Below are 15,287 nucleotides of genomic sequence, written 5' to 3' on the forward strand. Positions count from 1 at the left end.
ATGAGCTAAGATAAGGCGGGGATTTGCCTAGCAGTGATATATAGATGGCCTGGAGCCAGTGGGTTTGACGACGAACATGTAGTGAGGACCAGCCAACAAGAGCGTACAGGTCACAGTGGTGGGTAGCATATGGGGCTTTGGAGACAAAACGGATGGCACTGTGATAGACTACATCCAATTTGCTGAGTAGAGTGTTGGAGGCTATTTTGTAAATGACATCGCCGAAGTCAAGGATCGGTAGGATAGTCAGTTTTACGAGGGCATGTTTGGCAGCATGAGTGAAGGAGGCTTTGTTGCGAAATAGGAAGCCGATTCTAGATTTAACTTTGGATTGGAGATTCTTTATGTGAGTCTGGAAGGAGAGTTTACAGTATAACCAGACACCTAGGTATTTGTAGTTGTCCACATACTCTAGGTCAGACCCGTCAAGAGTGGTGATTCTAGTCGGGTGGGCGGGTGCCAGCAGCGTTCGATTGAAAAGCATGCATTTAGTTTTACTAGTGTTTAAGAGCAGTTGGAGGCTACTGAAGGAGTGTTGTATGGCATTGAAGCTCGTTTGGAGGTTTGTTAACACAGTGTCCAATGAAGGGCCAGATGTATACAAAATGGTGTCGTCTGCATAGAGGTGGATCTGAGAGTCACCAGCAGCAAGAGCGACATCATTGATATTGTCACGCCCTGGCTCGGGGGACTCTCGTATGTTGAGCCAGGGTGTTAGTTTCTATGTTTTGTGTTGTAGGTTGTGGGTCTAGTTTGTATTTCTATGTTGGCCTGAGTGACTCCCAATCAGAGGCAACGAGTGTCAGCTGGTTGTCTCTGATTGGGAGCCATATTTAAACTGTCTGTCTTTTCCTTTGTGTTTGTGGTTTCTTGTTCTTATTTGGTTTGTGTTAAACCGTAGACATCACGTTATCGTCTGTTGTTTTGATCGTGGGATCAGTATAATAAATAATATGTTCACCTTCAACGCTGCGCCTTGGTCCTCCTCCTTAGACGATCCTGACAGAAGAAACCACCAAGATGTGACCAAGCAGCGTGTCCAGGAGCCATCGCCAGGGAGATCCCTAACAGATCTCCTTCGCCTCCTCGACTGGGTCAAGCCGAGTGAGGAAGAGAAGGGCTTGACATTGTGGCAGAAGGGCGAACGGCTGGCGAGGGACATGGAGACCTTGGCCACGGGTAGGAGTGAAGCCCCTAAATTTTTTAGGGGGGGGCTAACGCCGTGGACGACGGGCCAGCAGGAGACCGCGGCAGAGCGGCCCAGCGGATTAGCAGAGGAGGCCGCCAGGTTACGGGGGCCACTGGTCGAAGAGGGGGTGGACGATGTAGAGGCACGGCGAGAGGTACTGGCGTGTGTTGCCAGTCCGGTCCGGCCTGTTCCTGATCCCCACGTAGGGCCAGTGGTGGGTGTTCCCAGTACGGTCCGGCCTGTTCCTGCCACTCGCACCAAGTCTACGGTGCGCATCGCCAGCTCGGCCCGGCCCATTCCTGCTCCCCGCACCAAGTCAGTGGTGCGTTTCGTCAGCCCTGTCCGGCCCGTTCCTGCTCTCCGCACCAAGTCTGTGGTGCGCGTCGCCAGCCCAGTCCGGCCCATTCCTGCTCCCCGCACCAAGTCTGTGGTGCGTTTCGTCAGCCCTGTACGGCCCGTTCCTGCTCTCCGCACCAAGTCTGTGGTGCGCGTCGTCAGCCCGGTTCGGCCCGTTCCTGCTCCCCGCACCAAGTCAGTGGGGCGTTTCGTCAGCCCGGTTTGGCCCGCTCCTGCTCCCCGTACCAAGTCAGGGGTGCGTTTCGTCAGCCCGGCTCGGGCCGTCCCTGCTCCCCACACCAAGCCAGTGGTGTGCGTCGTCAGTCCGGCACAGCCCGTGCCTGTTACACTGGTGCCTGGTTCGGCACGGGTCAGCTGCTTCACGCCGGAGCTAGAGCAATCCGCTCCACCAGTGTGCAGTCCAGCTCCGGTCAGCAGGGCCAGACCGGACCAGGGGTACTTTGGGGGGTTAGAGAGCGAGTGGGGATCATGCCCGGAGCCGGATCCGCCGCCTAGGCGGAGTGCCCACCCGGTCCCTCCCCTGTTGTGTTTGGTTGGCGCGGTCGGAGTCCGCGCCTTTAGGGGGGGGTACTGTCACGCCCTGGCTCGGGGGACTCTCGTATGTTGAGCCAGGGTGTTAGTTTCTATGTTTTGTGTTGTAGGTTGTGGGTCTAGTTTGTATTTCTATGTTGGCCTGAGTGACTCCCAATCAGAGGCAACGAGTGTCAGCTGGTTGTCTCTGATTGGGAGCCATATTTAAACTGTCTGTCTTTTCCTTTGTGTTTGTGGTTTCTTGTTCTTATTTGGTTTGTGTTAAACCGTAGACATCACATTATCGTCTGTTGTTTTGATCGTGTGATCAGTGTAATAAATAATATGTTCACCTTCAACGCTGCGCCTTGGTCCTCCTCCTTAGACGATCGTGACAGATATACACGGAGAAAAGTGTCGGCCCAAGAATTGACTAAGAAAATAAATACAGAACCTTACAGTAGTCTTAACATCTGGCACAAAATAATAGCACAATTGCCAGAAAATAGCCTAACATTCGTTTTTTTATGTTTGCCCTTATGAAAAAAGATTGAAGTCAGTGCAGTATAACTGCAGTACATTGCAGTGTAACTGCAGAGTACACTGCAGTTATTCTGCAATTACTGCGTCCAAAATACCATAGTCGACGGCAGATAACGCAGTTTCATAAACTGCAATCTTTTTTTGTAAGGGCGTCCAAGTGTTTCTTGCTCAGAGATTTCGCGAACCTCTGTCCAACTTTCATCACTCAAACTCTCCTGTCTGATTTATCTATAGTTATGCACATGCGCAAAGGGGATTTATTTACAATTATAAACCTGGTTCGAGCCCTGAATGCTGATTGGCTGAAAGCAGTGATATATCAGACCATATACCACGGGTATGACAAAACGTTACTTTTTACTGTTCTAATTACGTTGGTAACCAGTTTATAATAGCAATACGGCACCCCGGGGGTTTGTGGTATATGGCCAATATACCACGGCTAAAGGCTGTATCCAGGCACTCCATGTTGCGTCACGCTTAACCTTAGCCGTGGTATATTGGCCATATACCATACCCCTTGTGCCTTATTGCTTAATCATAGCAGTCAAGAGAGTTAAATCGACATCCATTGATGGAAAATGATGTGGCGAGTTATGTGTATATGTAGCTAGATGTGGAAGGCTAATGTTAACTAGCTAACGTTGCCCATGAAAGGAAGTTAGGCTAGTGAGCAAGCATTTTAGCCAGGTAGCTAAAAAGCGTGTACTGTATGAAAGAGTCATAGCCCGTTTCATCAACATGAAAGAGAGGAGGATGGCATTGGCATTTCACTACAAGTAGGGTGACATGTTTTTTCTACACACACACACACACACACACACACACACACACACACACACACACACACACACAAATCAGAACCATGGACAGCCACATCATATTTAGCTTATGTTGATTGGACTAAATTGTTTTTGGTATCTTTTAGTTGTCACTGTATTAGCCTAAGCAGAGGTGATTTGATGATGTTGAAATGGTGCTGGAATAGTGGAGGCAGCTCCTGTTTTCTTTGCGACTTGCGGTAACTCTCCGTGGTTCTAAAGCAGCAGTTGTTTAGCAGTCCGAAAATGTCGGAAACATTAACTTGCTTGACCATGCTGTTGGTCATGTCATTGTTTGTTACATGCAATATGCTTTGTGGACTTGCTCGCCAGTTTTGTGATGAAACAAATGTGTGGTTGAATTTATTCTGCCACTGTGTCTTCTTATTGTCTCGGCCTTCACGGTCGCAAGACATACAGTATGAACTAACAGGTTATAGAGCAAACAACGCAATTATCACAACACATAGGTTGTAATAATATATGGCTTTTTTTTTCTGGCTTGGCTTCCCCAATGATTTTACCCACGCACAGCTACTGAATTCTACCAACTTCTACATGTGGCCTTTGGATAAAATAATTTTTTTAAAGTTCCCAAATGCTCTGTGTGACCACCCGCCAACGTGGCTGATAAAATTGACATTCTTACCTGCCAATGACAAAATCTACCCGCATTTGGAAGGTGGCGGGTGTTAATTTCCAACCCTGCCTACTACCCATCTGGCCATACGGTCTTTGAGTTGGCTTTAGGTCTGCATTGATTGAATACATCTTTTATAATTGTGTTTAGTTTAGCACTAAATACATCCAGTGAATGAAATGTTCAGTGTTCTAGTCTCCCTATGTGTCTGCTCCTACTGTCACTGAGGTCGCTGAGCTGCTGGTGAGAAACAGAACATTGTCATCGTAGCTGACCTGTGGAATTTCACCCTACTCTTTGAGGCTGCAGCCAAGGGCTAATAGCCAGGAGATCTGCTGATGCTCAAGGTCTTCCTTCCTGTGACTTCATATTGGCTCTTCAAAAATAATTGCTTTTGATTGACTGAAGACTACTAGGATGCCTTTTTTTTTATACCGTGCAATATGTATAATCATACATATTTACGTAAAATGGTTCTCATACATTTTAATGACAAATCTATCTGTTTGTGTGTATCCCCACCAAGAACACCTGCGATGGTAACATGTCTTTGGACATGGTGAAGGAGAGAGACACGGGCATCCAGGACCTGCTGGAAGGAGATGCTGCCCTCCTGGAGCACGGGGCTAACGACAACGCTCAGGTCAAAGGAGGCCTCATCTCCCAGCACAACACAGCCTCATACGCGGTGAGTCACTACAAAGATTACAGCAGGCCTTTAAAGACGTTTTACATGCTGTACGGCTTGCCATAAGGTTTTTACATAAGACAATGCATACAAAATACATATGCTGTGACAGTGGCCTAGGTAACAGCTTGGATGTCATCAGGCTTTTAAGACAATTAAACGCCAAACTCCATTCTCTTATATGCCGAGGTGAACTGATGGACAGTGGCCCAGCAGCCGTCAGTATGTAACCTGACACCACTGGAGGTGAACTGATGGACAGTGGCCCAGCAGCAGTCAGTATGTAACCTGACACCACTGGAGGTGAACTGATGGTCAGTATGTAACCTGACACCACTGGAGGTGAACTGATGGACAGTGGCCCAGCAGCAGTCAGTATGTAACCTGACACCACTGGAGGTCTTCATGGGGTTTGTGTAGAACAAGAAAGAAAACAAGTAGGCGGCCAGTACAACCAGAAAATGTTTGTGAACTACTTACGGATAACATATATAAAGTAATCCATAAAAGTAGGAGCAGATCAGCCTATAGTTTACAGCAACATGAATGTGACCATATCCCTGGCTACATACGTTAGTAACGTTTTCAATAACTTTATTTTGAAACAAGTCGTGATTGCGTTGTGTTAAACAGAAAATATCATCCAACTGTCTCCTGAGGTGCACATCTAGAGCAAGATAGAGCCCAGTCCTCTTAGTCCTGAAGAATTTACACAAAATGTCCTTCATATTTACAGTGGTTGTGTGGTGGTGCTTTTTGCCTGCGGAGTTCCCCTCCCTTATAATATAATATAATATAATATGCCATTTAGCAGACGCTTTTATCCAAAGCGACTTACAGTCATGCGTGCATACATTTTTGTGTATGGGTGGTCCCGGGGATCGAACCCACTACCTTGGCGTTACAAGCGCCGTGCTCTACCAGCTGAGCTACAGAGGACCACCTTACTTATCCAGATCCAGCACTCTGTTCTTAGCTCGCACAGAAATGCACGTCCACATTCCTGCCCGTGCTGGGCTCAGGCTAGTGCACATGTACTATTGGGCTCCTGAAACCGGAACTAGCAAGATGTCAGCCCACACGAATCGCCGTATGCGACCGTGAGTAGATTACGTTGAAAACAACAGTCGGCCATCTTGGAGGCTGTCTCTATTTCTTATTGTAGTGCAATAGAATGAAGAGACAGTGCGGCTGTCCACAGCGCAGCTGAGTGAAGGAGGCACAGTGCGTACAAATTATTTTTTTGATTTTAAAGAAATTATTGGTGGGTACGAATCGACTTGTTCTCAATTTTGCCTATGTTTTGTGTAGATTATTGACCCAAAAAAATGACAATCCATTTTAATCCCACTTTGTAACAAAATGTGGAAAAAGTCAAGGCGTGTGAATACTTTCTGATGGCACTGTAGCTCAATTGGTAGAGCATGGCGCTTGTAACGCCAGGGTAGTGGGTTTGATCCCCGGGACCACCCGTACGTAAAAATGTATGCACACATGACTGCAAGTCGCTTTGGATAAAAGCGTCTGCTAAATGGCATATTATTATTATTACTGTATCCTCTTTTATATTGTATGACTGACAGGACCATACTCTCAGCTGCAGGTTGCAGTGTCCTTCAACATGCATCTCGGTCAGCATGGCCTCCTTCTCCTCAGTGAAAATCACTCTCCTGTGTGACTGGCCATCCTTCCCCCGTAGGTACAGTGCCGTCGGTAAGTATTCAGACACCTTGACCTTTTCCACATTTTGTTAGGTTACATCCTTATTTTTAAAATTTATTTAAATAAAAAAAATTAATCAGTCTACAAACAATACCCCATAATGACAAAGAAAAAACAGGTTTAGACATTTTTGCTAATTTATAAAAAATAAAAAAAACGGAACTGTCACATTAACATAAGTATTCAGACCCTTTACTCACTACTTTGTTGAAGCACCTTTGGCAGCGATTACAGCCTCTAGTCTTCTTGGGTATGAATCTACAAGCTTGACACACCTGTATTTGGGGAGTTTCTCCCATTCTTCTCTGCAGATCCTCTCAAGCTCTGTCAGGTTGGGTGGGGAGCGTCGCTGCACAGCTATTTTCAGGTCTCTTTAGAGACGTTCGATCGGGTTCAAGTCCGTGCTCTGGCTAGGCCCCTCAAGGATATTCAGAGACTTGTCCCGAAGCCACTCCTGTGTTGTATTGGCTGTGTGCTTAGGGTCGTTGTCCTTTCGGAAGGTGAACCTTCGCCCCAGTCTGAGGTCCTGAGCGCTCTGGAGCAGGTTTTCGTCAAGGATCTCTCTGTACTTTGCTCCGTTCATCTTTCGCTCGCTCCTGACTAGTCTCCCAGGCCCTGCCGCTGAAACACATCCACACAGCATGATGCTGCCACCACCATGCTTCACCGTAGGGATGGTGCCAGGTTTCCTCCAGATGTGACGCTTGGCATTCAGGCCAAAGAGTTCAATCTTGGTTTCATCAGACCAGAGAATCTTGTTTCTCATGGTCTGAGAGTCTTTAAGGTGCTATTTTGGCAAACTCCAAGCGGGCTGTCATGTGGCTTCCGTCTGGCCACTACCATAAAAGCCTGAATGGTGGAGTGCTGCAGAGATGGTTGTCCTTCTGGAAGGTTCTCCCATCTCCACAGAGGAACTCTAGAGCTCTGTCAGAGTGACCATCGGGTTCTTGGTCATCTCCCTGACCAAGGTCCTTCCTGACCAAGGTGGTTCCAAACTTCCATTTAAGAATTATGGAGGCCACTGTGTTCTTGGAGACCTTCAATGCTGCAGACATTTTCTGGTACCCTTCCTCAGATCTGTGCCTCGACACAATCCTGTCTTGGCGCTCTACGGACAATTCCTTCGACCTCATGGCTTGGTTTTTGCTCTGACGTGCACTGTCAACTGTGGGACCTTATATAGACAGGTGGGTGTCTTTCCAAATCATGTCCAATCAATTGAATTTACCACAGGTGGACTACAATCAAGTTGTAGAAACATCTCAAGGATGATCAATGGAAACACGATGCACCTGAGCTCAATATCGAGTCTCATATGCAAACATTTCTAAAAACCTGTGTTTGCTTTGTCATTATGGGGTATTGTGTGTAGATTGATGAGGAAAAATGTAATTTCATCCATATGAGAATAAGGCTGTAACGTAACAAAATGTGGAAAAAGTCAAGGGGTCTGAACACTTTCCGAATGCACTGTATTCAGTTAATATACATATTATTCATATTTAATTCAGTGAGTGAAATTATGTTGAATAAATTAATCTGTTAATTTGAACTAAGCAAGCTGCTAAATCGTTCAGTTTACATCTTGCCTAGGCTACTGGAGACTACCTGAAATGAGATGTAAGCCTATCAGGGGCTATAGGCTACCTGCATCTATCAAAGCAAACCATTGCAAAATGTAATTACAATCATAAACCCAGATTTTAGTCTGTAGCCTATGCCTTTTATGAAATGACAAGTCAATCTCACAAATGGGCCATTTATAACGGTTTGTAGTTGTAATGAATACTCATGGAGAAAAAGGTGTAGATCCACGCGCAGAGCGCAGCAGGTGTTTATTTCACCTTCACAGAAGGCAGGAATCGTGGTCACAGGCAGGCAATGGTCATACACAGGTAGGCAAACAGGCAGGAGAATCAAAAACTAGGACTGAAGGCTATAACTGGTTCTTACAAACGAGCTAGGAAAAGGCTTAGTAGAGTCAAAACGAACAATACCTCACAAGGCACAAACAGAAAGAACTGAACTAAATAAGGAGCTGATGAGACCAGGTGAGTAACTAACACAGATGAAATCAATGAACAAAAATGAAAGACAGGGCTATGTTCAAGAACACACGGTTGACTTTTTTTTATTTTTTTTATTTATTTCAACTTTATTTAACCAGGTAAGCCAGTTGAGAACAAGTTCTCATTTACAACTGCGACCTGGCCAAGATAAAGCAAAGCAGTGCAATAAAAACAACACAGAGTTACATATGGGGTAAAAAACATTAACACTGGAATGCTAGATGTGCAAGAGATTATGTGCAAATAGAGATACTGGGGTGCAAAAGAGCAAAATAAATAACAATATAGGGATGAGGTAGTTGGGTGGGCTAATTTCAGATGGGCTGTGTACAGGTGCAGTGATCGGTAAGGTGCTCTGACAACTGATGCTTAAAGTTAGTGAGGGAGATAAGAGTCTCCAGCTTCAGAGATTTTTGCAATTCGTTCCAGTCATTGGCAGCAGAGAACTGGAAGGAATGGCGGCCAAAGGAGGTGTTGGCTTTGGGAATGACCAGTGAGATATACCTGCTGGAGCGCAGACTACGGGTGGGTGCTGCTATGGTGACCAATGAGCTAAGATAAGGCGGGGATTTGCCTAGCAGTGATTTATAGATGGCCTGGAGCCAGTGGGTTTGACGACGAACATGTAGTGAGGACCAGCCAACAAGAGCGTACAGGTCACAGTGGTGGGTAGCGTATGGGGCTTTGGAGACAAAACGGATGGCACTGTGATAGACTACATCCAATTTGCTGAGTAGAGTGTTGGAGGCTATTTTGTAAATGACATCGCCGAAGTCAAGGATCGGTAGGATAGTCAGTTTTACGAGGGCATGTTTGGCAGCATGAGTGAAGGAGGCTTTGTTGCGAAATAGGAAGCCGATTCTAGATTTAACTTTGGATTGGAGATTCTTTATGTGAGTCTGGAAGGAGAGTTTACAGTCTAACCAGACACCTAGGTATTTGTAGTTGTCCACATACTCTAGGTCAGACCCGTCAAGAGTGGTGATTCTAGTCGGGTGGGCGGGTGCCAGCAGCGTTCGATTGAAAAGCATGCATTTAGTTTTACTAGTGTTTAAGAGCAGTTGGAGGCTACTGAAGGAGTGTTGTATGGCATTGAAGCTCGTTTGGAGGTTTGTTAACACAGTGTCCAATGAAGGGCCAGATGTATACAAAATGGTGTCGTCTGCGTAGAGGTGGATCTGAGAGTCACCAGCAGCAAGAGCGACATCATTGATATACACGGAGAAAAGTGTCGGCCCAAGAATTGACTAAGAAAATAAATACAGAACCTTACAGTAGTCTTAACATCTGGCACAAAATAATAGCACAATTGCCAGAAAATAGCCTAACATTCGTTTTTTTATGTTTGCCCTTATGAAAAAAGATTGAAGTCAGTGCAGTATAACTGCAGTACATTGCAGTGTAACTGCAGAGTACACTGCAGTTATTCTGCAATTACTGCGTCCAAAATACCATAGTCGACGGCAGATAACGCAGTTTCATAAACTGCAATCTTTTTTTGTAAGGGCGTCCAAGTGTTTCTTGCTCAGAGATTTCGCGAACCTCTGTCCAACTTTCATCACTCAAACTCTCCTGTCTGATTTATCTATAGTTATGCACATGCGCAAAGGGGATTTATTTACAATTATAAACCTGGTTCGAGCCCTGAATGCTGATTGGCTGAAAGCAGTGATATATCAGACCATATACCACGGGTATGACAAAACGTTACTTTTTACTGTTCTAATTACGTTGGTAACCAGTTTATAATAGCAATACGGCACCCCGGGGGTTTGTGGTATATGGCCAATATACCACGGCTAACGGCTGTATCCAGGCACTCCATGTTGCGTCACGCTTAACCTTAGCCGTGGTATATTGGCCATATACCATACCCCTTGTGCCTTATTGCTTAATCATAGCAGTCAAGAGAGTTAAATCGACATCCATTGATGGAAAATGATGTGGCGAGTTATGTATATATGTAGCTAGATGTGGAAGGCTAATGTTAACTAGCTAACGTTGCCCATGAAAGGAAGTTAGGCTAGTGAGCAAGCATTTTAGCCAGGTAGCTAAAAAGCGTGTACTGTATGAAAGAGTCATAGCCCGTTTCATCAACATGAAAGAGAGGAGGATGGCATTGGCGTTTCACTACAAGTAGGGTGACATGTTTTTTCTACACACACACACACACACACACACACACACACACACACACACACACACACACACACACACACACAAATCAGAACCATGGACAGCCACATCATATTTAGCTTATGTTGATTGGACTAAATTGTTTTTGGTATCTTTTAGTTGTCACTGTATTAGACTAAGCAGAGGTGATTTGATGATGTTGAAATGGTGCTGGAATAGTGGGGGCAGCTCCTGTTTTCTTTGCGACTTGCGGTAACTCTCTGTGGTTCTAAATCAGCAGTTGTTTAGCAGTCCGAAAATGTCGGAAACATTAACTTGCTTGACCATGCTGTTGGTCATGTCATTGTTTGTTATATGCAATATGCTTTGTGGACTTCACCTGACAGATGTTGCTCGCCAGTTTTGTGATGAAACAAAGGTGTGGTTGAATTTATTCTGCCACTGTGTCTTCTTATTGTCTCGGCCTTCACGGTCGCAAGACATACAGTATGAACTAACAGGTTATAGAGCAAACAACGCAATTATCACAACACATAGGTTGTAATAATATATGGCTTTTTTTTTCTGGCTTGGCTTCCCCAATGATTTTACCCACGCACAGCTACTGAATTCTACCAACTTCTACATGTGGCCTTTGGATAAAATAATTTTTTTAAAGTTCCCAAATGCTCTGTGTGACCACCCGCCAACGTGGCTGATAAAATTGACATTCTTACCTGCCAATGACAAAATTTACCCGCATTTGGAAGGTGGCGGGTGTTAATTTCCAACCCTGCCTACTACCCATCTGGCCATACGGTCTTTGAGTTGGCTTTAGGTCTGCATTGATTGAATACATCTTTTATAATTGTGTTTAGTTTAGCACTAAATACATCCAGTGAATGAAATGTTCAGTGTTCTAGTCTCCCTATGTGTCTGCTCCTACTGTCTCTGAGGTTGCTGAGCTGCTGGTGAGAAACAGAACATTGTCATCGTAGCTGACCTGTGGAATTTCATCCTACTCTTTGAGGCTGCAGCCAAGGGCTAATAGCCAGGAGATCTGCTGATGCTCAAGGTCTTCCTTCCTGTGACTTCATATTGGCTCTTCAAAAATAATTGCTTTTGATTGACTGAAGACTACTAGGATGCCTTTTTTTTTATACCGTGCAATATGTATAATCATACATATTTACGTAAAATGGTTCTCATACATTTTAATGACAAATCTATCTGTTTGTGTGTATCCCCACCAAGAACACCTGCGATGGTAACATGTCTTTGGACATGGTGAAGGAGAGAGACACGGGCATCCAGGACCTGCTGGAAGGAGATGCTGCCCTCCTGGAGCACGGGGCTAACGACAACGCTCAGGTCAAAGGAGGCCTCATCTCCCAGCACAACACAGCCTCATACGCGGTGAGTCACTACAAAGATTACAGCAGGCCTTTAAAGACGTTTTACATGCTGTACGGCTTGCCATAAGGTTTTTACATAAGACAATGCATACAAAATACATACGCTGTGACAGTGGCCTAGGTAACAGCTTGGATGTCATCAAGCTTTTAAGACAATTAAACGCCAAACTCCATTCTCTTATATGCCGAGGTGAACTGATGGACAGTGGCCCAGCAGCCGTCAGTATGTAACCTGACACCACTGGAGGTGAACTGATGGACAGTGGCCCAGCAGCCGTCAGTATGTAACCTGACACCACTGGAGGTGAACTGATGGACAGTGGCCCAGCAGCCGTCAGTATGTAACCTGACACCACTGGAGGTGAACTGATGGTCAGTATGTAACCTGACACCACTGGAGGTGAACTGATCGTCAGTATGTAACCTGACACCACTGGAGGTGAACTGATGGTCAGTATGTAACCTGACACCACTGGAGGTGAACTGATGGACAGTGGCCCAGCAGCAGTCAGTATGTAACCTGACACCACTGGAGGTCTTCATGGGGTTTGTGTAGAACAAGAAAGAAAACAAGTAGGCGGCCAGTACAACCAGAAAATGTTTGTGAACTACTTACGGATAACATATATAAAGTAATCCATAAAAGTAGGAGCAGATCAGCCTATAGTTTACAGCAACATGAATGTGACCATATCCCTGGCTACATACGTTAGTAACGTTTTCAATAACTTTATTTTGAAACAAGTCGTGATTGCGTTGTGTTAAACAGAAAATATCATCCAACTGTCTCCTGAGGTGCACATCTAGAGCAAGATAGAGCCCAGTCCTCTTAGTCCTGAAGAATTTACACAAAATGTCCTTCATATTTACAGTGGTTGTGTCAAGGTTGTGTGGTGGTGCTTTTTGCCTGCGGAGTTCCCCTCCCTTACTAATCCAGATCCAGCACTCTGTTCTTAGCTCGCGCAGAAATGCACGTCCACATTCCTGCCCGTGCTGGGCTCAGGCTAGTGCACATGTACTTGTCACGGTTTACTAAGCCAGAACCCAGAAGCAGACCAGGACAAGGTGAGTTGAAACGAAGGTGAGTATTTATTTAACAGATTCAAAAAACGATGTAGAATAATCCAGGGGACAGAGCGGACGGCGGAGATGAGTTGGTGGAGGTGCAGTGGTAGATCCAAGAATGGCTCGGCAGCCGCCGACAACCAGGCAGGGGTTGGGTGAAGGTTCCGGGAGATTGACTGCAGATAGAAACAAAACGGAGGTAAGTACACGGCAAGCCAACAAGGTGCAAAACAACAAAACTAACGCTAGAAACTCCAAGGCTGATACACTGACAAACATACTGTTCATGGCTAACGATCCGGCAGGGAATGGATGTCAGGTCAGGGCTTAAGAAGGGTGATGATCAGGACCAGGTGTGCAGACCGCTGATGAGATGCAGGTGCGGTTAATCGGGAGATCTCCCGCCTAGCAACGTCGCCCGGCAACCAGGCCGGGAGCGTTCACGAACCCTCAGGAAACTGGAGATTCCGAGCAGAAAAATGGCAACACAGGCAGGAACCGACTCAGGATGCAGGGTTCATGACAGTACCCCCCCCTCCGACGAACGCCACCGGGCGGACTACCCGGAGCGCCAGGATGGAGGCGGTAGAAGTCACGAAGGAGGTCAGCATCCAGGATCTGGCGCTGAGGAATCCAACTCCTCTCTTCAGGACCATACCCCTCCCAGTCCACGAGATACTGGTAACCCCGGCCCCGCCGTCTGGAATCCATAATGCGGCGCACGGTGTAGGCAGGACCACCTCCGATCATCCGAGGGGGAGGAGGAGGAGGCGGAGGGGGTAACAGAGGACTGAGGAGAACAGGCTTGAGGCAGGAGACATGAAAGGTGGGATGGACTCTGAGCGTTCTAGGTAACTTGAGTCGAACCGCCACAGGATTGATCACCTTCTCCACCACAAACGGACCAATGAACTTCAGTGACAGTTTCTTAGACTCAGTCCGCAGAGGAAGATCCCGTGTGGCCAACCAGACCCTATCTCCGATGGTATAGGTGGGGGCGGGAATCCGGCGACGATTCGCCTGGAGCTGATACCGGTCAGAAACTCTAAGGAGGGCCTTTCTGGCCCGATGCCAGGTCCGGTGGCAACGACGAATGTGGGCCTGAACAGAGGGCACTGAGAGATCCTTCTCCTGAGAAGGAAACAAGGGAGGTTGGTAGCCATACAGGCACTGGAAGGGAGACATCCCAGTGGCAGATGTAGGGAGAGTATTGTGGGCATACTCAACCCAAGGCAACTGAGAGACCCAGGAGGTGGGGTTGGAGAAGACAAGGCAGCGTAGCGTGGATTCCATCTTCTGGTTGGCTCTCTCCGCCTGACCATTAGATTGGGGGTGAAAACCAGATGTGAGACTGACTGTAGCTCCAATGGCCAAACAGAAAGATTTCCAGACAGCAGAGGTAAACTGAGGGCCACGGTCGGAAACTATGTCACTGGGCAACCCGTGGACCCTGAAAACCTCCCTAACCAGGATCTCGGACGTCTCAGAGGCCGAGGGAAGCTTGGAAATGGGCACAAAGTGGGCGAACTTGCTGAATCTGTCCACGATAGTCAGAATGACCGTGTTCCCCTCAGAAGAGGGCAACCCAGTGACAAAGTCCAGGGCCAGATGCGACCATGGTCGCCGGGGAATAGGGAGGGGGTGAAGTAGTCCAGAGCTGGGCCGGTTGGCACTCTTATTCTGCGCACACACTGGACAGGCAGCAACAAACCTCCGAGTATCTTCTCCCATGGCCGGCCACCAAAATCGTCTGCGAAGTAACACCATCGTCCGGGCCACGCCAGGGTGACAAGCCATCTTGCTGGCGTGGGACCATTGGAGGACAGCAGAACGAACCGACTCAGGCACAAACAAACGACCGGGTGGACCGTTACCGGGACCGGGCTGCGTCCGAAGGGCCGCCATAACCTCCTCCTCAATCCTCCACATAACTGCTCCCACGACACAGTTCCGGGGAAGAATCGTCTCGGTCTTGGCCCCACTCTCCTCCGTCTTGGAGAACATCCGGGACAAGGCGTCCGCCTTGCCGTTCTTAGACCCAGGTCGGAACGTCAGGGAAAAATTAAAGCGTCCGAAAAACAAAGCCCACCTGGCCTGACGGGAGTTGAGACGTCTAGCCGATTGCACGTAAGCAAGATTCTTGTGGTCGGTCC

The sequence above is a fragment of the Coregonus lavaretus genome (assembly GCF_964263955.1).
Source record: "Coregonus lavaretus genome assembly, chromosome: 19".
In the NCBI taxonomy this organism is placed as follows: domain Eukaryota; kingdom Metazoa; phylum Chordata; class Actinopteri; order Salmoniformes; family Salmonidae; genus Coregonus; species Coregonus lavaretus.